At 48.1% G+C, this 19,529-nt stretch overlaps 1 protein-coding gene and 1 long non-coding RNA gene across 2 annotated transcripts in view; one reads left to right on the top strand and one right to left on the bottom strand.

The window, feature by feature from the left end:
• Window positions 1-12,371, bottom strand: part of PDE4B (phosphodiesterase 4B) — a 309,783-nt gene extending 297,412 nt beyond the window's left edge. The window contains exon 1 of the mRNA XM_064147443.1: window positions 12,111-12,371. The gene's annotated coding sequence lies outside the window, so the exon portion shown is untranslated. The remainder of the gene's footprint in view (window positions 1-12,110) is intronic.
• Window positions 12,372-12,390: 19 nt separating this feature from the next.
• On the top strand, window positions 12,391-14,039 carry LOC135177456 (uncharacterized). The gene is made up of 2 exons (XR_010303067.1): window positions 12,391-13,114; window positions 13,645-14,039. It is a non-coding gene; the product is annotated as an uncharacterized LOC135177456 (long non-coding RNA).
• Window positions 14,040-19,529: the final 5,490 nt, after the last annotated feature.

Genomic DNA, 19,529 nt, shown 5'->3' with positions numbered 1-19,529 from the left:
GAGTAGCACCATGCAGCCAGCCCCTCAACAGCAGCACCACCTCGGGTCATGGAGCAGCAGCAATACTTGATGGAGCAAAACCCATCAAAGCTTTCTACTGACGTGCACAGAGTCAATGGGAGTTTGCTTCAGACTAAGCTGCTCTTTTTTCTTGTCAAGCTTCTGTGTTTTCACAGAAGTCTAACCAAGCACCTTTTCTTTTGCTTAGCAAGAACTTCCTTTTGCTACACACAACTAAACTGAGGACTAACACCCTTACAACAGGAGTCTTGCACCAGAGCAGTACCAGTCTTGGAGAGATTAGAAGGCTTCTAGACCACTACGTGCACAAAGTATTTCTTTCCACTGACAGCAGATGATTAAGAAATGAGGAAAGATGCCAAAGAAAGTATCTTTCTGCTTCCTTCTAGCCAGCTACTTGCCTGCATCCTAATTCGTTTTCCTCTTCTGAAAATGTATGGGTTTTCTGTGAATCATGGAATTGCTTTGGTTGGAAGAGAGCTCCAAGATTATCAAGGCCAATCATCACCCTGACATCACCACAGCCCATTTTCCATTTACCTTTTACATTTGGTTTTGTTTCTGTATTTTTTTGGAGTTTTGCTAATGACTCAATTCAAATATCAATTGGAGGCTTCAAATACTTTTTCTCAGAAGGGGAACAACATAGCAGCAGTTGAATGAAGTCAGGAGTAAAAGCTGTAAGAATAAATACTTGCTCATCTAATGCTTCATTTTACCCCACAGCTTCTGAACCTCACTGTTCTCTACAACTCAATAAAAGGAGGTTGGAGTGAGGTGGGGGTTGGTTTCTTCTCCCTAGTATCAGCTGATAGAATAAGAGGAAATAGCCTGAAATTGTGTCAGGGGAGGATTAGGTTTGACATGAGGAACAATCTGTTTCCTGCAAGAGTGGTGGGGCATTGGAACAGACTGGCCAGGGAGGTGGTAGAGTCACCATCCCTGGAGGTGATCAAGAAATGTGTGGACATGGCACTTGGAGACGTGGTTTAGTGGGTGTGGTGGTGCTGGGTTGACTGTTGGACTTAAGGTTGGAAAAGATTTCTAAGATCCTCAACAATTCTATGACAAAATCCCCGCTCAGGCCACTCAACAGCCCCAGGGCTTTCAGCCTTTCCTCTTCACAGAGATGCTCCAGACCCCTCAGCATCTTTGGAGCCTCCACTGGACTCTCTCCAGTTCTCTGTCTCTCTTGAATTGGATCCAGCTGTGGGTTCCCCCAGTACCCGACCATTTTCTTCATCTCCTGCCTAGTGTTACTGTGAACCTGAAACACCACAGGCCATCCTCAGATGAAAAACAGAGACTCCTATGCTATTTCAGTGCCACTTTTCCCAGTTGATGCCTACAGCATCCACAAACGGAACACACAGCCGCCTTGTCTTCAAGTCAACGACCAAAATAGGCAGCAGTGGGCTTAGGTCTTTGCATCACACACAGGCACTCTGATATTTATGATCAGTACTCCTGAGCCCACTGAGCATCCTGAGAACATGATTTTCTTTGCACACAACCCCATCAAACTGAGCAAGCTCACCCTGAAGCTTTCCATATGTTTTAGACTTATTTTCTTCTCGAGCTCCTGCGAGGTTGGATCATTCTCTGTTTCTTATTTGGGCTTCCAGTTTCAGAAACGGTTACTACAGAGGATTAATCACTTTGGAGTCCTCTCTTCCTGAGATTTCTGTTTTCACTATTTATAAGCAGCCTTGAAAACACCCCTGTTGCAAGGAGATTTATCTTTCATGTTTAACCAGCACTCATTCAACTTCAGAAGGTTTTTTTGATACTATTTATCCAGCTTATTGCTTCCTCCAGCAATTACTGAATTACAAAAGCGTGAGTGAAACAAGCAAGCAAGCAAGCAAACAATCAACTGCAAGACTTTATTTCTCAGTCTAAGCACAGAATTGTTCCTTCAACTAATGCTCTAAAGTAATTTTCCACTTGGAGGCAGAAAGTCTTCAACCCACATCAATCCACATTGAAAAGAAAGCTGGGGAGGGTTTTTTTTACAAGGGCCTGTAGTGAGAGGTGAAGAGAAAATGGATTGAAACTGGAAGAGGGGAGATTGAAACTGGAGATTAAGAAGAAATTCTTGACAGTAAGGGTGGTGAGACACTGGAAAAAGTTGTCCAGGGAGGTCATGGATGCCCCCTTCCTGGAGGTGTTCAAGGCCAGGCTAGATGAGGCCTTGAACAACCTGTTCTAGCGGGAGGTGTCCCTGCCCATGGCAGGGGGCTGGAGCTAGAAAATCTTTAAGGTCCCTTCCATCCTGTTCTATGAATCTATGACTCAGATGGCAAACTTTGTTTAGAAACAAGAGGGCTGGAGAAGGTTGTCTGCCATCAAGGGAAATGTCTCAGCTTTTTTTGACATTTCAGAGGTTATATACCAACAGTGACTCTTAGACTCATTTATGCTGCAAAAGACCTTTAAGATCACAGAGTCCAACCATTATCCCAGCATTGCCTGATCACCACTAAATCATGTCATTCAGCACCACATCCACACATCAGTGAGTAAACATTCCCAGGTAGTCACTTTCTTTGGGTTAGTTTTGAGAAGAAACACTGGGGGTTTGTGTTCACTCAGGACACCAGGGTGGAAAAAAAGAAAGGAAAAGATCATTGTTATTTATTCTAGCAAAGGACAGGCTCAGATCCTTCTTTACAAGTTTTGAAACACTGTTCTAAAAGAAAATCATCTGAAAGAATACTGAGGAGAAAATCCTGGCATGAAACTTTCACTCCAGCCACCCCCTGCCCTCGCTCCAAGGACACTGAGGTGCTGCAGTGGGTCCAGAGGTTAATGAAGACGATGGAGGGTCAGGAGAATAGGTCTGGTGAGGAGCAGCTGAGAGAGCTGGGGTTGTTCAGACCAGAGCAAAGCAGGATGAGAGAAGACCTTCTGGCTCTCTACAATTCCCTGAAAGGAGGTCAGAATGAGCTGGGGGTTGGTCTCTCATACCCTGTAGCACATGAGAGGACAAGAAGAAACAGCTGAAGTTGCACTAAGGAAGATTTATGTTGGACATGAGAAACAATTTCTTCCCCAAAAGGCTTGTCAAGCCCTGGAACAGGCTGATCAGGGAAGTGGTTGAATCATCATCCCTGGAGGGGTTCCAAAGCTGTGTAGATGTGGTGCTGAAACACATGGTCTAGTGGCGACCTGGCAGTGCTGGGTTAATAGTTGGACTCTGATCTCAGAGGTCTCTTCATGCCTAAGCAATTCTACAATTCTGTCTCACACAGCTTCCCTAAGGTTATCTTTATCTGTGAAAAAGCCACTCAACCACCTCAGCATGCTCTCTGAAGCACTGCAAGTTTTCTTTCTGGGTTTAGGACAGCAGAGATGACTACCACAAAAGACTTCCAAAGCCACCTTATGGCAACAGCCAATTCACTGCTCACTACCACACCCTGCCTGATCACATCTCTGTATAGTCTTCACATCCACAGTGTTTCCTTTTCTTCCTTCCTATCTCTCTACTTAGAATCACAGAATTGATCTGCTTTGAAAAGCCTCTAAGATCATGGAGGCCAATCATCAACCCAACATCACCAGGGCCATTAAACCATGGCCCAAAATGTCATGTCCACATGTTTCTCAAACACCCCTGGAAACAGTGACTCCATACCTCCCTGGGCAGGCTTACAGGAAAGAAATTGTTCCTAATCTCCAACCTAAACCTCCCCTGGCACAATTTCATTCTATCACCTGATACTAGAGAGAAGAGACCAACCACCACCTTACTTAAGCTTCCTGTAGAGCAGAGCTTCTGCTCTGTGCATTGTTTTAGCAGAAATGCCTTGAACACCTTGTGAGAAACTGCTCTTTCATAGCAAACATCACACAAACCATCCCTGCCCCAGCTCATACAAGCTGAAAAGTATCTCATTAATTTTTTTTTTTTAGTGCCTGCTGCCTGCTTACCCTTTCAGCCAACTTTTTATCACCTGCTGTGTTTTAACTCTATTCACTCTGCTTCTGTGCTGCTCCCTAACACGTGGTGCTTGCAAGACAAACATTCCACCACCCATAGCTGCTGCTCCCTGCAAAATCTGCTGCTTATAATTAGGGCAAAAGCAGGGGATTATCAGTTGGGTTGCAAATAATTAGAGAGCAAATGAGCAGGTATTAACTGTTTAGCAGCTTTAAGAAGGTTGGCTTGATGTTCTCAGCAGGCAGCTGGCTGCAAATTCAGTCTACTGCAGTAAATAATACTCAAAGTCTTTGTGGAATATGGTTATCTAATAGATCCCAGGCTGCACAAGGGGGTGATGGAGGCACCATGCCTGGAGGTGTTCAAGAAGCTTGCAGATATGGCACTTTGGGGCACGGCTTAATAACCGTGATTGGTGTGTGCTAGTCTGAGCCTAGCTAAAATGTTTTGGTGAGAAGGATTAGATGACAGGCTGTGAAAGAGAAACAGTGCTGATGTCTACTTCACTCATAGGCTTGCTGAGATGTATAAGAACAAGAATCCAAACACAGATAAGGCACTTCTTCTTCTTGGGAGCTCTGAGCTGCATTTCTCTCTGGCCTCTCTGCTGTCTCTCTGATTAATCCACTTTGCTTCCTAACCCCCTGGCCAAACCTCCATTCTTCCTTGGGACTGGGGTAAGCTTGAGAGGGGTGAGAGAAGGTGGAAGGGCAGTTGGGAGCCCCTCCTGGGGACTCAGGTTTCTGGGAGAGCTGTTGTGTTTCTGCACTACCTTTTACCTTGCACATTTCTGTATACAGCTGCATCTACTGTAAATATCTGCTTGTATATTGTGCTAGCTGTAAATATAAGCTGCATTCAAATTTCCAGAGCCAGCTGAGTCTAGTCTGGGTGATTTCCAAAGTGTGGGGGGGGGAGCAAACACCCAAACCATCACATGGCATTAGGTTGAAGGTTGGACTGGATGATCTTGGAGGACTTTTTCTACAGTAACAGTTCTATGATCTAAATGCAGCCTAGATCTTCAATACAAAACCATTGAGGAGGTTTCCCACCCTCTTTAAGACACCTCTCCAAAGACAACATCAGCCCCCTTAACTTATCTGATGCACTGCAAAGGATTCTAGTGCCTTCCACTGCTTTTCTGTTACCAGAAACTCATTTAACACCAAGAAATTACATCATACACTGAAATATTGGACCTTCATCAAGTTATCTGCAGCCCACAGGAGAAAAGAACTGCTGGAAGAATTCTTGGTCAACTAACAGTGAAAATACAAAGGCTTTCACCCACCTGAGAACTTAGACTCAGTCATCTAAGTGCTTTGATCTCCAGAGAATGGAATGCAAAGAGTGAGGAAAATACCTCTGAATAGGAGTAATAAGGATTTGAAGTCTTCAATGACATAAAAATTTTTGAAGCTTGCAGCTCTTTTTGATCAAGTTCATCCTTCTTATTCATTCCCAGCTGCACCAAGGTCTCCACATCCTGATTTGCAGGAATTCTGGTGGTGGGCACTGAAGAGCTGACAGACTATGTTTAATGTTGAATAGAGAATATCCCACAGAGGTAGAACTGTTTCAGTTCAGCTTGGGATTTGGCTCCCGCAAGAACATCTTCATCTGTTCCTAAGGCTAACACCAGTGAGGCAAGGGACAAATGCCCTGGCTTCCCAGCTCAATCTATGGTCTATACTGCCCCAGTTGTGTCCAGTTCTGGGCTCCCCAGGTCAACAGAGGCAGGGAACTACTGCAGAGTCCAATGGAGGCTCCAAGGATGCTGAGGGGCCTGGAGCAGCTCTGTGAGGAGGAAAGGCTGAGAGCCCTGGGGCTGTTGAGCCTGCAGAAGAGCAGCCCCAGAGGGGAATCTGAGCAATGCTCAGCAAGAGATAAAAGGACCTGGGGGGAGGGGGGAAGAGGATGGGGCCAGACTGTTGTCAGTGGTGCCCAGTGACAGGACAAGGGACAACAAGCACAAACTGTAACCCAGAAGGTTCCACCTGAACAGGAAGAGAAACTTCTTTGTTGTGAGGCTGCTGGAGCCCTGGAGCAGGCTGTCCAGAAAGGTTGTGGAGTCTCCTTCTCTGGAGAGATTCCAAACCTCCCTGGCCACTGTGATGCTGGGCAAGCTGCTGTGGGTGCCCCTGCTTTAATAGGAAGGTTGGACTGGATAATCTCCAGAAGTCCCTTCCAACCCCCACCATGCTGGCATTCTGGGATTCCCAACCTAGCACCACGACTGTCCTTACTTCTTTTAGGCACTAAGCCTGCACTGACCATTCCACGTCCTACATCTTGGTTTGTCACAGCCTTATTTCATGGCTCCCCTACCAACAAGGACACAACTCTGGTTGCCCTCATGGAAATGTATTATCAGTGTCCTACACACATTATAGAACCTCCCACCTCAACAGGATGTTTTCCCTCTCCTCTCTGCCTCTGGTCATCTCTTGGCAGGTGAAAGAGAAGGCAGAGGGTTGAAGGAGACTGTTAAATGCCATCATGTCCATAAAGCACTACTCAGCCCATGACATTGCTTTTGGCTCCCCTTGCCTCCTCTTTACCCATTAGCAAATTTATATGTAACATTCTTTGCTTGGCTTCCAGAGAACATTCAGGAGAGAGATGTATGGAAGGGAGGAAAAAAATCCCACAAACCACAGACACACAAAACCCACACAGAGAGACAGAAAAAGGGAGAAGCAGAGACAGCCACAGGGGGAATATTCTGGATCTTCCTCCCCTGACTGATTAATAAACTGAAGCGTGTTAAGTGCAGCGACACAGAAAGTGCCAAACTGGGAGCACACATCTGCACTTATGGAACTGCACTTTTTAAGCATCTGAATAATCCATCATCATCCCCTAATCTATTTTCTCATCACCGACAGCAATGCCAGATGCTTCAACAGAAAGTGCAAGAAATTCCACTGCAGGCAGACACGGAATAATCTGCTCTCCTACAAAGTTTCCTCCAAGCCTGATTTCCCAGAGCCTGGCTTCAGCTATTAAGGATAAACATTTACATCTTTTCTACAGCTCTCCCAAATGGTCTTTTTTAGGATTTTCAAAATGGGGTTATTTTGTACTCCTGAATACTTCTGTGATTTACAGAGATTATTTTGGATCTAGCCAAGTTCAGGGCTTCAAAAATGCTCTGCCAAATAGGTCCTCAGTCTAATTATACATCTAATGGAAAAGAAAATTAACAGTCTTGAATTTTTCAATTTCACTACTTTATCTGACACTGTATGACCAGGAAAAATATTCTTCATTTACCTTCTCTGTACCATTCATCACACACTCTGCTAACCCAAATTAAGGCATATGCGAGGCCATGCCTCCAATACTGGGTTCAGTTTTGGGCCCCTTACTCAAAAAAGGGCATTGAGGGGCTGGAGTAGGTCCAGAGAAGGGCAACGAAGCTGGTGAAGAGTCTACAGCACAAGTCTTTTGAGGAGCCTCTGAGAGACCTGAGGTTGTTGAGTCTGGAGAAGAGGAAGCTGAGGGAAGACCGCATCACTCTCTACAACTCCTTGCAAGGAGGCTGGAGCCAGGTGGGGGTTGGTCTCTTTTCCCTAGTGATAAGCCACAGGACAGCCTCAATTGCACCAGGGGAGGTTTAGGTTGGACATTAGAAGAAACTACTTCCCTGAAAGGGCTCTCAAAGACTGGAACATGCTGCCCAGGGAGCTGCTTGAATCCCTATCCCTGGAGATGTGTTTTTAAAAGATGCTGAGATGTGTTGCTGAGGGCCATGGTTTAGCATCAGTCTTGGCAGAGGTAGAGAATGGTTGGACTCGATGGTCTCAAAAGTCTTCTCCCACCAAAACCAATCTATGACTGTGACATATCCTGAAACGAGGTGAGGCAGCAGTGCTTTACACTCGCAGAGCAGCACCAACAGAAAACAGAACCATGGCTGCCTTCAGCAAGCAACCTGATCCCACCCAATTGTTCTCCTCCTGCCAAACCAAGTTTTTAAAGCTGAAAACTCTTTTGATAATTAAGGAAATCCAGCAAAAATGTTTTACCTCAACCAGCTCAATAAACGATTCCTCTGCATTGCCTGAAACCAAAACACTGCAGCAGCGAGAAGCCAAAAGTGAAGCTGACAAATTATTTTCATTCCCTAAACTGAGGGAAATACAAGGGGAGGGGATGACGACAGGGGACAAAAAGCAACCACAACATACCTCTGCTTCAGAAGCAGTATGTAATGTATGTAGACACACATTTGTTTGCAATAGCCTTCGAGCTTCGGGGAGTTCTTTCACAGCATTTGTTCTGCTCCTTTCTAAGAGGTTTTTTTCCCCATCTGCTAAGGCTGTATTTGTCCTGCTGCCAGAATTACACAAATTCATTTACCAACAGAACGAGTGTAAAGACTGACATGCTTTAGTACCTGCATAATAGCCATTTAATTTAAACAAATCAAAGTGTCTCCAGGCACTATTTTGTCACTCCTTTTCTCAATGGCAGAATCGTTTAGGCTGGAATAGACCTTTAAGATCACCGAGTTGAAGCACTAACCCACCACTAAGCCATGGCCCTCAGCTTCACATCTACACGGTTTTGAAACTCCTTCATGAATGGGGACTCTGCCACTGCCCTGGGCAGCCTCTTCCAGGGCTTCATAACACTTTCAGTGCTGTTCCCAATGTCCAACCTAAACCTCCCCCACTACAATTTGAGGTCATTTCGTCTTGTCCTATCACTTGCTACTTGGGAGAAAAGACCAACCCCCACCGGGCTCCAAACTCCTTTCAGGGAGTTGTAGAGAGTGTAGATGTGTATGAACTACCCACATCTACACTGGGACAGCTTGGACCATGTGAATCCCTCCAGAGTAGGGCTGTATGAGTATTACAAAATGGGGTGGGTTGGAAGAGACCTTAAAGATCATCTAGCTCCAAGCTCCTGCCATGGCAGGGACATCTCCCACTAGAACAGGTTGCTCAAAGCCTCATCCAATCTGGCCTTGAACATCTTCAGGGAGCCCCACAAACCTCCCTGGGCAACCTGTTCCAGTGTCTCACCACGCTCCACTGTTAAGAATTTCTTCTTAATCTCCAGTCTCAATCTGCCCTCTTCCAGCTCAAATCCACTGCACCTCATTCTATCCCTACAAACCTTTGTAAAAAGTCCTTCCTCCCTAGCTCTTCTGTAGCCCCCCTTCAGGTACAGGTATGGGTAAAACAAACCACCCCACCTGGCCCAAAACTGCCCCTTTAATAAATCTATCCATGATTATGCATTTCACATATGGGAATTCAGGACAGCTGATTGTGATGACTTTTTAAACAAGCCTACTCTGTACAGAGATGATTACTCAGCTAATCTGTTATAAGCTGCCTGATGGAGAAGTGAGATTCTTGAGTAAGGATCTGAATCCATGTAAGGTGGAAAGAGCTGGAAAACAAGTACAGAGGGCTTGGGGAAGAATAGTAAACTCTGGGACATAAAAGCTGTCAGCTCTAGGCAAACAGGCTGATGAGCACAGGGAAAAGTGAGAGGAAAGATGATGAATGAAGCTGCTTAACTCTATCTGGCACTTTCATGGTGCTCCAATAGGCAGCAGCAGGAGGATCTAACAATTATGATCAGCATAGCCAGGCCAAGAGGTATGGAAAAGGTTGGGAAAGTGAAACTTCTGTTAAATATACACAAGGCACATGGTGGTGCCACAGGGGAAACTGCAGTAACCAGAAGGTGCAAAGATCAATGGAGAGTTTTTGCATCCCAGCTAGAGTCATGCAATCATAGAATGGCTGAGATAGGAAGGGACCATTAAAGGTCATCTAAGTCCATCTAAGTCAGCAGGGACATCTGCAACTAGAGCAGACTGCTCAGGCCCCCAGACCACCTGACTTGCAGTGGTTCCAAGGATGGGGCAGCTACCACCTCTCAGGGCAATCAAAGCCAGATTCTCACCAGCCTCAGCATCAAACATTTCTCCTTCTCTCCAGTCTGAATCTCCCTATTTTAGTTCAAACCATCACCCCGTGTCCTGTCACAACAGGCCCTACTCAAAAGCCTGTCCCTAGCTTTCGGATCAGATGCTCTCAGCACTGAAAGGCCACCAGAAGGTCTCCCTGGACCCTTCTCTTCTCCAGGCTGAACGATCCCAACTTTCTCAGCCTGGTCTAAGAGCAGAGGGGTTCCAGCCCAGGAAGAGGAGAAGCTGCATTTGCAGAAGGTAGTACCCCACTTACTACCAGAAAATGAGAGAAAGGTTTCTAACAAGGCTCAGGATTTGGCACAGCACTTATCTCCATGACAGAGAGTAGACTTCACTTGAATTTTTAGCCTGGATGCAAACACAACCGGAATATAATTTTGGAAGAAGCAGCCAACAAGACTGAACTGTATTTTACTCCATGTTTGTGTTTAAGCATTACATTAAAAACAGTTTAGGGGAATCTAAAACACTCAAAGATAAGGATAAAGCGAGATATCGGTGCACTTGAACTACCTGAGCAGGGACATGGAAACGACAACACGTATCAAAATAGATTAGAAGAGAAGAGAAAGGGATAATTACAATGAATAATCTGCCACAGGCAGCCAGCATACTTAACAGAGTGCTAGAAAAGCTCTCTCTGGACTAAAGAGCTTTAGATTCTGGATGATTTATAATCCACAGTTTTGTTTACAATCTGGACACCATCTCTGGAGTCAATAGTGAGAGATGCAGCAAACAAGCATCTCTCTCAAAGCAGCATGAAAAGTTCTCTGCTTCATCGTATTCAAAGCATGCAGATACTCAGCTTAGTCTCTGCTGCTGCTTCTAGACATCAGAATATCTGAAGTAAAGCACAGAAATCAGCATTAGATGAACTCCACTGTCAGGATAACTTGTAAATGTATCAGGAATTCAGTGTAGAATCCACAGAATTGTTTAGGTTGGAAAACACCTCTAAGATCATGGAGTCTAACTATCAAACTAATGTCCCAAAGTGCCATGTCCACAGGTTTCCTGCACACCTTCACGGATGATGACTCCACCACCTCCCCGGGCAGCCTGTTCCAATAAAGAATGTTTTCCTAATATCTAACCTAGACCTCCTGGGATCTTTCCTCTTGTGGCAGGTGCTGAACATCACACAAAATAACTCCCTCCCTTCATGGCTACATCTCACCCCAAGAGATTTACAGCAAACAGCTCGTTACCTCTCAGAGCCAATTTGTCACCCCTCAACCTTCACCCGTGGAGGTAAAAGGCGCACTCATCTCTGCCCCACTGCACAGCTCCCCGTGGGCTTGCAGGAGAGCTCATGTGGAGTTATACAGGTGGAGGGAACTTCTAGATCCTCTCTTAAACTCTCGACTCCCACCAGGCACCGAACCGAGAAAAGGAGAATCGTTAAAAAACAGACTGACTCAAACCACATGGTAGTGAACATGATGCATAGCTGGAAAGCCTGGAAGGGAAAATGTCACCCAGAAACGAACGTCGAGAGGGCTGACCCGACCACAAGTTACACGGACAGAAGGGTGCAGATGGCTTTGGAGGTCCAGCCGATGCCTGACCCAGTTCAGAGACGGGGGGCACGGCAGAGCACCCCCCAGCCCGTGGCACAGAGAGAACGCAAGTGCTGGGCACATGAAAATGGGACGCAATGATGCAACAAGCCAGGTTCAAAATAAAGCGAGTAATTCCCACAGAAAACCGGGAGGGAAAAATGGGGAGGGGGGAATGTTTCCATTTAAACCCTAACAATTAAAGTGCCTCCCCTCTTGCTGGGAAACCTTTTTATTCGTTTGTTTGTTCTGTAAACTCTCGGCTCGTCCTGCCATGTGATTCAGCGTGACAAAACTTAGCGAAGCCCCCGAAACACCCCACAAGTGATGAAGACGTTTGCCTCGGTCGCACCCGCTGCGCCCAGGGGTCCCTGCCGCGCACCCTGCCTGACCCTGCGGCCACCTTAACGGCTCTCAGCCCGCCGCCGGCACCCCAACGCCCTCCCTGCACCGCCGGCACCCCAGAGCACGGCGGTTAACCGACCCCCGACATTCCTCCTGCCCCCGGGGAGCTGACCGAGAGCCGGCCTCTGACGGCGGCGAGCCGCGGGGAGCCCAGTGCCGCTGACCGCTCCCGGCCCGGAGCGGAGGGCAGGCAGGCAGCGGGGGAGCCGTTTACCTTCGCCCGGCGGCGTCTCCGTGGGTTCTGGCGCTCTCCCTGCGGCGGGCGCAGGTTCGCCGTCAGCCCCGCTAGCTGCCGCTCTTCAGCGCTCCATGGCTCCGCCGCTCTCCTTGCAGCCGGCGCCGGCAATGGCAGCGGCTTAGCGCGGCGGAGCTATCGGGGCCACCACCTGCCAGGGCTGCGCCGGCGGCTCCGCTCCGTTCCCTCCCCTTCCCGCGCTGCCGGGCGGGAGCGGCGCCTTCCCCTGCGGGCGCGGGGCGGGCTCGCCTCACAGCCCCGCTCCCGCCGCCGGGCGGGGGCGGACGGGGCCGGCCGTGGGGCGGGGAGCTGCGGCCGAGCTGAGCCGCAGTGGACGCGGTGAAAGGAGCGGCCCTGCGGGGGGGTCCTGCGGAGTCTCCCGCCCTTGCCCTGCGTGGGAGACGGGCCCGGCCCCGCCTGCTGCGGAAGCTGGGCGAGGTTCCCCTTCTGCCCACGGCGCTTACCTCACCTCACTTCCCTCTTCAGCCTACCTGTTACCAGCTCCAGCCCGCCTCAGCTACCGCACCTCAGTTCCCCTCTCAGCCTACCTCATTGCCCCCTCAGCCCACCTCAGTTCTCCCATGTGGGGCATGCCTCAGGCCTCATTAGCGCAGAGCGGAGCGTTGAGAGGAGGTCTTCTGCAAATGGCCCAGGAATAAAGCAGGAGGGTCGCTTACTGTTGCAGCCTTAGGGGCAGGGCAGCAGAGGAAGCGGTTTGTGGTGCCTTGAGGCGGTCACAGAATCACACCCACAGCAGAGTGAGGGGTGGAAGGGACCTCTAGAGATCAGCTGTTCCAACCTACAGGTTGTCCAGGATCACAATGCCCGGGTAGGTTTGGAAACTCTTCTGGGGAGACTCCAACACCTTCTGGGCAGTCAGACTTGCCATAGGAAGCACTGCCCTTGGCAGCCAGCAGCCTAAGGCACGAAGCAGAGGACACCCCAGCACAGCCACGGCAGAGCAGCCGCCGCTCCCCTGGAGGGTACGCAGCACCTTACGTGTGTGGGGAGCCGTGGCAGAAGAGCCACCACTGCCATGGAAGATGCACACCGTTTGCACGTGTGGGAAGCCATGGCAGCACGCTTTGGCCAGGCTGGCAAACAAGCAGCTGCTTACCCTAAAGGTGTAGAGTATCTCCTACACGTATGGCAAAGCCACTGGCTGGCCACACCACCTCCAAACTCCCATGATGTGGGAGATAAGGATAACTCATCTGATAGCATTTCGTGATGGTAGAAGCTTCTGTCTGATCCTAACGGTGCTGCAGGATCTTGAGGCGTTTGATATCTTTATCAAAGGCCAAGTTTTCTAGAGTAGTGATGTGAAGAGCTTAGCTCACATTTATAAGAGGCAGTTTCTAATCTTCATGGCGGAGGAGCAGCATTTAAGAGGCTTCAAGAACGCACTCTGACTCCCCAAACCTCAGAACACAAAACCAAAATGCATTCATTTGAATTAAAACTCACTCTTTGTGAGTGACACGCAGACCCTTGATTTTTTTTTTCCCCCCAGGGATTCTGGAAACTGAACAGAAGGCTACTGTGTTGTGAGTCCTGCTCAAGACCCATGCCATGGTGTGCTCCACAGTGCAGACCACACCAGGTCTTCATAAACCAGCCTTTATGCAGTGCAGTCTGCAAGCACAATGCCAAATCAAAGTTTTGTACCCCGAACCATAAAGAAGAAAAGGATTGGCAGTGTCTCTCTTCAGTTGCACTGTGGTTAAAACTAAGAGTTAAAAACTGCTCGAGAGATTTCTGTAATAAACGGAAGGAATTTGGTTTGGGTTGGGTTTCTTTTTTTTTTGCATAGGCAGAATGCAAAACTTAATTATCAACCAAAGTTCCATTCTGCCTTTCTCTCTGGAGGCTTTTGAGAGACCTTCTAGCAGCCTGCCAGTATTTGAAGTGGGATACGGGAGAGCTGGAGAGGAACTTTAAACAAAGGCATGGAGTGACAGGACAAGGGGTGATGACTTCAAACTGGGGGAAACAGCATTTAGATGAGACGTTAGGAAGAAATTCTTCCCCATGAGGGTGATGAAGCACTGGAACAGCTTGCCCAGAGAAGCTGTGGAGGCTCTGAGTCTGGGAGTGTTCCGAGCCAGATTGCAAGCTGGTCTAGTAGATGCCCCTGCCCATGGAAGGGGGTTGGAACTAGATGATCTTTAAGATTCCTTCCAACATAAACCAGTCTGTAATTCTGTAAGTTATGGCAGCATACAAAATTCTCTCATGGCTAAAAGAAACCCTTATCTTCTCAACTGCAAGGCCAGGAGAGTTAAAACCTTCCTCTTAGTCCCCACGGGCAGCACATCCTATCTTTTAACTCCCTGGCAACAAGGAGTATCAGTAATCCTGATTCAGTCCACGATTCACCAACACTGACAAAGTTCCAAATCTAATATCAGACAGCAGCACCTCTCCCTGATGGGGAGGAGAGCCTGGTTAGCTGCTGCATGTTAGCTGCAGCAGCCTCACATGATCCTCCTCTCTTCACAGCTCTCCAGCTCCTGATGTCCTGCTGGAAACTCAAATGCTGGTAGCAAAGGCTGATATAAGGAGGATGAAACAAAGAAGTTCACACTGTGATCATATCACAGGCTGTGTTACTCTTGTCTTCCCCCACTGAATGTGCCAAGACAACTTCAAGAGGTCTTCCAAGATATTCCACTGACCCTGAGCACCAGAACTGAATGCTGAAAGGTCCAAGGCTTATTGCTTCAGCTCTGGTGATACTTATTTACCAGCACCAGGCAGCAGCACTATCTAGCTCTAAACATTTCAGAAGACTCAATAAACACAGCTGACACCCTGCCAACCTTGGGGAAAGGTTCTAAGTGACCCAAACCGACCAACACTGTGTGGTCAATGCCTCGGTCACTGCCCAGGCATCAACTTCATTCTCAGACATGAAGTGTTCAGGAAAATCCTGAAGATTCCTTCTTGTGGCACATCAGGTTATAGACTCAGAATTGCTTAGGCTGGGAAGGATTGAGTCCAGCATTAACCTAGCACTGCCAGGCCATCATTAAACCATGTCCCTCAGCACTACATCTACATGGCTATGAAATGCCTCCATGGACAGGGACTCCACCACAGCCCTAGGCAGCCTGGACTAGGCCTTGACAACCTTTTTGTGGAAGAAATGATTCCTCATGCCCAATCTAAATTTCCCTTGGTGCATCTTGAGGCTGTTCCCTCTCATCCATGTTCATGGTCAAGCCTCTCCAGTCCTGTGAGAGGTCCTAGAGAAGCTGCCCAAAGGCCACCTCCAAGCACATTTGTCTGAAGTTCTTATTCATAGCTGCCCACAGTCTGTGGGGAGGCATCTGATGGTCAACACCCAAGTGTCAACAATGCAGAGATATGCACAAGTGGTCAGTTGCAGCAATGACTTGAGAGTACTTCTGTATGCATTGTGACATGGAGCTCCCTCCAATCTGAGGAATGCTTTTCATCGTCTCCAGGGGACTTCTAATTATTTCTGTCCCATTCAGTGTATGACTTGGCTGCAATTATTCACAAGTAGTCAACTCTGAGGTGAAGTACAGTAATGTGATGCAGCTGGGAAGCAGGTAGAATATCGCCAGAAATGATCCTGGGCTCTACTCAGGCTCCCCCAAAACCAAAATCAAGTGCAGGGTTCTCACCTTCCTAACCCTCCATGCTGCAATCCCACTGCAGCCAAAAGGCTGCCTGTTAGGATGAGCTCTTCTCCCAAGGAACAAGTAACAGAACAGGAGGAAATGGCCTCCAGCTGTGCCAAGGGAGGTTTAGGTTGGACATTAGGAACAATTTCATCACTGAAAGGGTTGTCAAGCCCTGGCACAGGCTGCCCAGGGCACTGGTGGAGACCCCATCCCTGGAGGCTTTAACAGCCATGTAGATGTGGTGCTGAGGTGGTTAGTGGTGACCTGACAGTGCAGGACTTGATGGTCTTTAAGGTCTCTTCCAAGCAAACCAATGTTATGGTTCTAAGACACCTTCTTCACTGCTGATGGGAGGAAGGATGGTGCAGCTTTGTGGCAAGGAAGTAGAACTGCCCCAGGATAAAATCTGAGGATCTGGAATGAACCAAGAAGTAAATCTCATCAACAAACACCTCCCTAGTTCTTACTCCATGTCAAATGCACATTTCTAAAGCTGTGCTCTCTCTGCTACAGATCAATGAGATGTATGAGAGAGGATGGAAAAGGCCCTCTTCCCAAAATGGGAAATTATTGCACCCAGTTGTTGGGGTTTTTTTCCCTCCTGAGGAAAGTTAAAGGAAAAAAAAAAAGGCTGGCAGATGTTAACCATTTTGCTTAATACACTGAGATACTTTGGTGATCAAAGCGGTAGGAGAGCTTGTGCAGACAGAATAAATGGCTTCGCTGAGGTGCTGTCAAAAGAGTAGCAAGAAGACAGGTTTCCTGTGAAGCTAGAAAGGGAGCAGCAGCAAAGGTGTTCTGGAAGAGGACAGCTGGTGTCAGGCGTGCTATAAATAAGAAGGGGAACACAGTCCTTACTCCACTGCCAAAAGGAAAAGGAGACTCTTCCTGTCTGCCAGGTGAAGTCACTTCTCATCCAGTCTCTTTTTTGCTGGGTAGCTAGCTGAGGTGGCACCATGAAAGACATCACTGGCAGAAAGGTTTCCTGGTTCCTTGAACTCTTCCCCAACAGGCAGCACAGTCCCAGAACTTGCACCAAGAAGACAGTTCCCATTTCTAGTGTTTTCCACAGTCCTAGAATCACAGACTGGCTTGGGTTGGAAGGGACCTTAAAGATCAGCCAGTTCCAACCCCCTGCCATGGGCAAGGACACCTCCTATAAGATGAGCTTGCTCAAGGCACCATCCAGTCTGTCTTGGAACACTTCCAGGCTTGGAGCCTCCACAACTTCTCTGGGCAACCTGTTCCAGTGCCTCAATACCCTCATAAGGAAGAATATCTTCTAATAAGTGGTCTAAATCCAGCTTCTTCCAGTCTGAAGCCATTACCCCTTGTCCTGTCACCCCATGTCTTTGTACAAAGTCCCTCTCCATCTCTCCTGTAGGCCGCTTCAAATACCAGAGGCTGCTAGAAGGTCTCCTCAGAGCCTTCTCATTTCCAGGCTGAACCTCCTCAGCTCTCTCAGCCTGCCTTTGTAATTTCTAATGATACCACACAGAAGCTAAGCAAAGACGAAGTTCCTGCCCTGCAAGCTGCTCTAGCAGGAGGTGTCTCTGCCCATGGCGGAGGGGCTGGAATGGAGTGATCTTTACGATCTCTTCCAAGCCAAACCAGCCTGTGATTTTATGAACTGTAAGTGATGGCCTCCTCTGTGTCTGTGTCATGGACAAACTGTCAGACACAGAAGGAAAACATTCTTAAAAGGTGCAGCCAGCCCTGGGGCATCTTCACTGGTGTGAGCTGGGAAGCCCTGTGAGATGCTTATGATAGAGCACAAAAACATCAGTGGGAAGGTGGATATTTTGTGCTATATTTTGGAAAAGTTGAGTGTGCACACAACCCCAGCTTGGTGGTGGTTGGAAGGAGCCTCTGGAGATCACCCAGTCCAACCCCCCTGCTAAAGCAGGAACACCCACAGCAGCTGCCCAGCGTCACAATGCCCAGCTGGGGTTGGAAGCTCTCCAGACAGGGAGATTCAGCTACCTCTCTGGGCAGCCTGCTCCAGGGCTCCAGCATCCTCACACCAAATATGTTTGCCCTCCTCTTCAGGTGGAACCTCCTGAGTTCCAGTTTGTGCCTTTTGCCCCTTGTCCTGTCACTGGGCACCACTGGAAAAAGTCTGGCCACATCCTTTTGCCGTTTATCTCCTGCTGAGCACCAATCAGATCCCCTCTCAGGCTGCTCTTCTCCAGACTCAACAGCCCTGGGTCTTTTTCTCGGCTTTTCCCATCAATTCCGTTCAAGGTTCAACAGCTCCCTAGAGGCAATCCCAAGAGATCAGGGATGGATTTCAGCAGGGAGGATAGGACAAGACTGTTTCTCTAGGGAAAACTCTGGGAACGGAAGCAGCTTACATCACTGTGTCACTGTGCTGTAGCTTCTGCCCAGCCTTGGTTGTGTGGATGCACCACACTCTTCCTCCCCCTCAGGCAGGCAGGATTAACTGACAGGGCTGTCAGAGCTGATTCATTCCACTCAGCCTTTTATGAATATCTAAATTCCCAAAAGGGTCGAAGAGGAGAGTGGTGGTCAGGGTCACAGCTGACACTTGCAGAGAAACCTGCTGGTGAATAATTCTAATCCTCCCAGCGAGGAGCTGCTGGCTGCCAGCCTGCAACCCGAGTGTTGCTGCATCCAGCCCAGCTGATAAAACTGGGGGAGGGAGGGCTGCTCTGTTGGCTACATATTGATGAATTCTGTGAAAAAATAGCCACTAACAAGATTTCTCACCTCCTGCCTTGCATAACAGTGAAGACTGGAAGGTCCTGCTATGTTCTGAAGGATCCAGCTAAAGTCCCATCTGATCAATTAATGCTTTCTTGGTAATGCAAAATTAGAGCTCTTTGGGAAATGCTGGCACAGCAGTGCAAGAAATGGCCTCAGGTTGAACCAGGGCAGCTTTAGGTTGGACATGAGGAGCACATTCTTCCCCTCAAGAGTTTTCAAGGCCTGGCCCAGGCTACCCAGGCAGTGGTAGAGTCCCTATTCTTGGAGGGGTTTCAAAGCTGTGTAGATGTGATGCTCAAGGACATGGTTCAGTGGTGACCTTGCAGTGCTGGGTTAATGGTTGGCTTGGATAATCTTAAAGGCATTTTCCAACTCAAGTGATTCTTTGACAGAAGACATCAGGTGCTGACACCGTTCTTCATCTGTGGGGAAACAATAGATTTTGTGAAGTGCCATAATGCAGCCACTTAATTTAATTAAACACCAACTTTTTACATGGCATTGGAAACCAGGGTTACCTTGAAACAATTACTGAAGGCTTGACACACCTATGAAACACAGGCTTGAGGTCATTTCATCCTTACCAGACAGCTACAACCACCCTTTTCAGTGGTGGTGTCCTCTTGGTGAGCCCTCTTCTTCCCATATCACTTGTGGAAATCCCAAGGGAAGGTTCTTCCACAACCAGTTCTCCATGGAGGAGAATACTTGTGCAAATTATATCTTAATCTTTGTGGCCATGTCACTTTGGGACATGGTTTCACGGCTACAGTGGTGTTAGATTGACGGTTGGACTCTGCAGTCTTGGAGTCATTTCCAACCAAAACAATTCTATGGTTCTGTGATTCCATCTCTGAAACTTGTTCAGCTCTCCAACGTCAGCTGGACACAGCCCTGGGCAGCCTGCCCTAGCTGATCCTGCCTTGAGCAAGAGGCTGGAGCAGACAATCACCAGAGGTCCCTTCTCACCACTATTATTGCATCACTCTGTTCATGCAGTAGTTTTCTCTGGCAGGAT

The sequence above is a fragment of the Pogoniulus pusillus genome, chromosome 8 (assembly GCF_015220805.1).
Source record: "Pogoniulus pusillus isolate bPogPus1 chromosome 8, bPogPus1.pri, whole genome shotgun sequence".
NCBI lineage: Eukaryota > Metazoa > Chordata > Aves > Piciformes > Lybiidae > Pogoniulus > Pogoniulus pusillus.
This window is presented reverse-complemented; position numbering and strand designations above follow the sequence as displayed.